This window comes from Acinonyx jubatus, chromosome C2 (assembly GCF_027475565.1).
Source record: "Acinonyx jubatus isolate Ajub_Pintada_27869175 chromosome C2, VMU_Ajub_asm_v1.0, whole genome shotgun sequence".
Classification (NCBI taxonomy): Eukaryota; Metazoa; Chordata; class Mammalia; order Carnivora; family Felidae; genus Acinonyx; species Acinonyx jubatus.
The window spans coordinates 126501946-126508887 of NC_069384.1; positions in this window are offsets into that span (position 1 = coordinate 126501946).

A 6942-nucleotide genomic window follows, 5' to 3' on the forward strand; every position below is an offset into this window, starting at 1 on the left:
GTAGGGCAGAAAGAGAGAGAGAGAGAGAGAGAGAAAGAATCCAAAGCAGGCTCCTCACTGCCAGCATGAAGCCCGATGCCGGGTTCAAACCCATCAACCAGGTGATTGTGACCTGAGCCAAAATCAAGAGTCAGAAGCTCAACTGACCAAGCCACCCATGTGCCGCAGAACATGTATCATTTTAAAACAGAATCGATAAAGCTATTTTTAAATAAATAAATAAGTTAATTAATTAATTAATTTTAAAAAAGGCCTCAGAGTCAGGGCATTTCATCTCTTGTCTTGATTGTAAGCCCCATGGTGTAGTAATCTTTCTCATCAGAAAACCACCCCTATCTACCCTCTCCTGCAGCTGTTTGGGCACCCTGCCATGCTGCAGAAGGGAGGCAGAGGTAGTAGGCTCCTTGGGTCAAACCTGTGGCTGGTGCACACTCCTCACTGGGTACTCTGGCCATGGGCCAACAGCCACACCTACAGAATTCTCTGAGAAGAGGAACAGCATTTCTGAGACCACTCCATGGGGACGGCCTCAAAGGCAAACTGGACTTTATTCAGGCGCTGCTCCCTGCCAGGAAACGCAGGCTTCCGGCACCACCTCTTCAGTGGCCTGTTCGCAGGTCCCCGCCCAGCTAGTATGTAGATGTGTCCTCAGGAAGCTCGGCCCAAGGCCCACTACAAATGGCGCTGTCCTGGTTTATGGGCCCTTTGAATGGCCACGACTTTCACTGCTTCCTTCAGAGCTTTGGGAAAACACCAGAAGAGAGGCATTGATGGTAGAGGGAAGGTCAAGCAGTGTGTGGCCTGGTTTGACCACCCTGTGACTGCTTGACATGAGCCTGGCAGAGAAATCGTCCTGGGAGCCTGATGCCAAGTGTGTGGGTGGGATTTAAGAGAGGCCGGGGGCCCCTCCCTGGAGTGGCCACTGTCCAAGAGGAGAGAATGAAAGGCATGCCTCAGAAGTGTCAGAGCCCAACAGGTGTGTGTGCCTGAGGGCTGACAGGCTGAACGCTCTCACGCTGCCTGCACTTCCTGTAAAGCAGAGCCTCTCAGCCCTGGCCACATGTCACATATCACCTGGAGACCTTTTTAAATCCCCAGTGCCCAGGCTGTATTCCAGACTACGTCAAACTTTTTGGAGGTAGGACTCAGGTATCAGTTTTTTTTTTTTAAGCTTCTGGGTTAACTAAAATATTCAGCCAGGGTCAAGAACCAGTGCTTGAAAGAGATGTCTCATGCATCCCAGGCTCATCAAACTAAACAGGGCCCCTCCTGAGTGATTCATCTAGCCGCCTTCTCCCTAGAGGCCCTCCTCGGTCTCTAGTCTCTCGAATTGCTGCCATTCTTCAATACCCACCCCAGTCCCCACCTCCTGAGGCAAGTCCTTCTGGCCATGGCAGCTGCAGTGAGCACATCCTCTGAGGTCCCCTGTCCCCTAGGAACTTCTGTCACTTACCATGCATAGTCATTGGTTGACCAGGATTTGCCTTGTTTACAAATTAGGTAACCTGTGCCCATGGGGGCAGGTACTCTGTTGCATGTTATGCTTCCTTGTAACCCACTGACCTATCACCTACCACCACTCATTGCCCGTATTAGATGTTTAATACATATTTTCAGCCTGATTTACATTCTATTGCATTTCAACATTTCAGGAAATTTTGGTGAGAGAATTGCAAGAATGTCTGATACAAATTAGTGGTTTTAATGTTGATCAGCGATGGTGGCCATGGAGGTAAGTATGGTGGGCAGCAGGGGGTGGGAATGGCTGCAGGAAGAAGGGCCAAAAAATGCCTGTTCAGCTGTCTTCCAGGAATGTACGTGTAACCCATATTATCCAACCCTTACGTGGCCCAGTCTCTGCACTGAGCATCTTCAAAGACACTGCAGTTCCATAGGGTGGTGGGCCGGGACAGAATGCTTTCTAATTAAGAGCACTTTGAATATTTACTGTGGTTTCTTAAGGAAATTTGAAGTGGCAAACTTAACCTACACTTTCACATCTCCTCTCTGCCTCTCTTTCCCTGTATATCACATCTGAGGAACGGACATACCATCTAGGCCTTGAGGAGTAGAGAGAAATAGGAAGTGTGTCCCAGCCAGACAGATGAGCAGAGGATACAGTGCCTACTGGGTTCTCAGAATGGCCAGTGGTCCTGTGAGTGTGGAAGGAAGAGAGTAAAGGGTGAGAGTGGATAAAAAGAGGCTGAAAAGGAGGACCAGGGCCAAGGAATAAAGGGCCTTAATCACAGGCTAGGGGAGTGGACTCCAGGATCTACCACTCAAAGCATAAGACCGAGAGGTGGTATGATGGGGTCACTCTGGTAACACGTAAGGGTGGAGAATCAGTCAGGGCATGACAGCAGATGACTGGGCCGAAGGGAGGCTGTGGGCAAGGGCTCAGTCAGGTCCCCGTGTGGCTGCCAGCAGAGATCTTTCTGAGCCCCATGCACTGAGATGGGTGGGGTTGGGGCCAGTGCCAGAGGTGGTCCCACATACCATACCCTTCCAGAGGTCCTGGCCTGCCAGGCCAATCACCCTCAGACTCACACTGGCCACTCCACATGGCTCCTCCCACCTCTGAGCAGAGATCAAATTCCCCCAGATGTTGGTAGGGCCACGCTCAGCTGCCTTCACTCCCAGGCCAACATTTCTACATATGTCCAAGACCAAGAGCATTTATAGTCACCACTAAATAGAAAACAAACAAGCAAATCCTTAGTTGGACTCAAACAATAAGAAATATATTTCAGTGAATTTTTAAAACAGAGGAATTGTAGGGGTGCCTGGGTGGCTAAGTCAGTTAAACATCTGACTTCGGCTCAGGTCACGATCTCATGGTTTGTGAGTTCGGTCCCTATGTCAGGCTCTGTGTGGACAGCTCAGAGCCTGAAGCCTGCTTCGGATTCTGTGTCTCCCTATGCCCCTCCCCCACTCATGCTCTGTCTCTGTCAAAAATAAATAAACATTAAAAAAAAATTAAAACAGAGGAATGGTTCCTTAATGTCAATTTTTACCAAAAGACTTTAGGAGTCTGGGCTGTTTGAGTTTTCCAGGATGCTGGTGTTGAGATGGAGTTAGGAATTCAAGTTAACTTATGGTGGCAGGAAGTAACCCCTGCTAAAGAAGAGGGGAAAAACAGAACTGGGTTGGAGTCTAGAGACTGCAATGAAGCCTGATTTCTCTGCCAGTCCACCAGGGACTGCTAGAGGAGTCAGTGTGGGGTGGAAATGTGGAAACAGCTGGGCCTTTGCTCAGCCATTGGCTAATACCACCCCAAGAAGAGCATAAACTGTCTGAAAATTAAGTGGAGCCTGCAGGACCCAACAGCTGTAGGCTATAAGCTAACCATGGTCTTGCAGTTGGGCAGTCCTTGCTTAGAGAGAAATCTTCCTGTCTGCCATGGAGCCCCACCTCTCCCAGCCACTAGTCTGAGTGGCCCGTATGTGGTGTGTTTGAACCCTGCGCCTCAAGTCCATAAGGGGTCCCCTTCACTCTCTCCATCCATCGTCTTCCTTTCCTCCTTACTCATTGGACAAATGGCACCTCTCTCCAGGGATCCAGTCCATCTTCTCCCTCCTATACTTCCCAACACTGAAGCCTTTCCCTTCATTTATCTCCTCACAGTACTCTGTCCCAAACTCACCGCTACCTGGGAAAAGATCTGTATAACTTGAATCTCCAAGACTCATCTTCCTAAGATAGGAAAAGCTTGACATAAGTCACAGATGTAACCAAACAGAAAAATGAGCAAATGGTATGAATGGATGGTTTATGGAACAGGAAATATGAATGGCCCTTAGGTGAAGGGATGCTCAACCTGACTCATTGTAAAAGAAATTCAAGTTAAGACTACACAGAGATACCATTTTTCACCTATCAGATGGGCAAATATCAAAAAGTTTGATTCAGCACAGTTGGCGGGGAAACAAGCACACTCACAGATGGGAATGTGGATTGGAAAAGCTGGATGGAAGGCAACTTAGCGATATCCCTCTCAGTTACAAATTCCCATGACCTTCAAAAGGCAGTAGAAGGTAATGGTTAAGGGAACAGACTGGAGCCAAAGCACCATGGTCCAAATCCCAGCTTTCCAGGTCATGTAACGTCTCCATGTCTCAGTTTTTCTCATCTGTAATGTGGGATAATAGTACCTACCTCTGGCAATTCTTTCAAGGATTAAAATACATTAATTATTGTGAAGCACTTATGGCAGTTCCCACCTCTTAGTAAATGCCATGCAAACGTTAATTATAATTATTATTAATTGACCCAGCAATGCCACTGCCAGGAATTTATCCTACAGATACACTTCCACAGGTGCTAAATGAGTGTACCATATTATTCACCACAGCATTGATGCAAGTGGGGAGAAAACCGGAAATAATCCAAATATCCATACACAGGCTAAATTCATTATGGTTCATATGGATAATGCAATACTATGTGGATGCAAAAAAATAACCAAAACACTCTTTAGTACTGATCCAGTGTGTACAGAATACAACTATAAGTTTTTAAATAAGGAACAGTATAAACATAAGTCCACATTACCTTATCCACAATTATGAAATTCAAAAATCACTAAAAAAACCCAGAAGTGATTCTTTTTTAAATGAATTTGGCACAAACACACCTGGTAGCAAAACCTGAATTGAACCGAACTCACTTGAGACTGATTATGGCTTTATTTAACCTACCTGGTGCAGAAATATTAGCATGTTTTATTACAGACTCTGCTGGGGTTTGACCTAATATACACACGCACTACCTTTGTACATTCCTTGACTTCTCAATTCCCCAGAACAACTGCCCCCAAGGGCATACTAAGGAAGTATGGACCTTTATTCATCTTTTTTTTTCCCATTAAAGTGTCTTTAGTGTCAGTTGCCTCTAATAAAAGGAGCTGCCTGGTTGTGTCACAGGAATGTGAGTGTCAATTTCACTGTATTTGAATCTAAGAGTCTGGATATCTTACTTATTCAACAAATAACTAAATACCAGGAAGACCTCTTCAGCCCAGGCTGCCAGGTCATCTTAAAGCCTGAACACCCTCTTATTGGCATCTCTGTGGCAGGCTGCCTGGGAATTTGGACCTGGGAACCAGGGCTTGAGGGTGGGAGCAGGTGGGATCAGAGCCTCCTCTCTGACTCACAGTGCTGTCCTGGGCACAGTGGCGAGGTCTCCTCCCTACAAAAGTGGAGATAATGAGAGTGACTCAGTGACGGGCACTCTGATGGGCCGATTGGCAGGGAAGCCAGGTCCTCTCACCGGTATCTTCCTGCATACCTTTCCTTTAGGAAGGGAGGGAGGCACCCTCCAGACTCTTCCTCGGGCAGACCTCCCAGCAGAGATCCCATGTGAGGGTGTCTGATCCCGCTAGGAGTGGCAGGGTCCGCATGGATTGAGGGTCAGGGTGGTGAGCAGGGTGCATGAAATGTCAGTCCCTTGGAGGACGCACAAGAAGTTCCCAGCAACCCTGTTTGCAAGGGTGAAAACTCAGAAAAAGCCCCAGGTCAGAGTGATAGGAGAATAGTGAAATAAGTTCAGGGGGTGGATAGACCTGAATGTGCTGGTACAAAATATGCCCATGACCTAGTGTTGAGTGAAGAAAGCAAAGTGCAGAATTATATATATATATATATATATATATATATATATATATATATATATATATATATTGTGCAAAAATATAAATACAATCTGACAAGGACCTTAGCTGGCAGGGGGAGGGAGGAGAAACTAAAAGATGAAAGGTATTTGTGTGTAATAAAAGACAAGAAGTAAGTGGCAGATGGGCAGTCTGAATGCCAAATGCCCATCCAGCGGGGCTGTCCACGAGAAGCCCACATGTCACGCCCAGGAGACTTAGGAATCAGGACCCAGGCACCTTAGAAGGGGTAGGAGGGGAAAGCAGGAGCAGTTTCGCCCTGATTCCCTCCCTAGCTGGGCAGTGGGATAGCTTATTTTGGTCACCCAGAGGAGCCTGTAGAGAAGTTAACCCCAAGGGATGTTGGGTATAGGAGCACCAGGCACAGCAGGGTGAGGAGGTGGACGACTCAGCACTGAAAACGGGATTGAGTGAGAGTCGACATGTGAAGGGCAATCCTACCATCCCCTTTTCCACACACCTCCAACCTACCCAGTCACTGCTGCTCTACACCATGGACCAGGGGACGACACCATTCTCAGAAGAAACTGTATGGACTCAGAGAAAAGACCCAGGGAAACACCCCCACCCCTCAAACCAACCCCTGGAGTTGAAGTGAAGCACAGCTCTACCTGAGCACATAGAGTCTCCAGCTAGACTTTCTTAGCACGCCTCTAGAATTATAAACAGATATGTAACAATCACCCATCACCAGAGAAAACTCCCAACACAAAAGACAGAAGCCACAACAAAGAAAGAGAATAAAAGCAGACAAAGGGTAATACACAGAGTAAAAGAAAATGTCAAGAAAACAATAATATCTTCAAAGAGGTGAGAAAATGGCTCCCATTAAACCAGATCAGAATTGTATTTTTAAGGCAGAGGGGAAAAAAACTTCCTAGAAATTAAAAATGTGATTCAAAAATAAAAACAGACAAGATTTAAGAGAAAGGCTCAGCAGTGAGAAAAATCATCCAGAGAGAAGAATAAAAAGAGAAAGCACAGGAAAGGAAAGATGAGAAAAAATGTGGAGGCTAGGTCACGAGGCCCAACATGGAAAGAAAGTACAGAGGAAAGGGGCTGGGGGAAATTATATGTAAAAATATCACAGGAAAATGTCCCCAGACCAAAGGACATCAGCTAAGTGCCTGTTGAGTGCCTAGAACAATAAAGGAGGAAAGACCCATGGCAAAACAAGTAAGTGGTGGTCAGATTCCAGAAGACCTGGCATGAAGAAATAGGCCTAAAGAGCTCCCGAGGGAAGACAATAGGGCATCTATAGATAAGTGGGAATC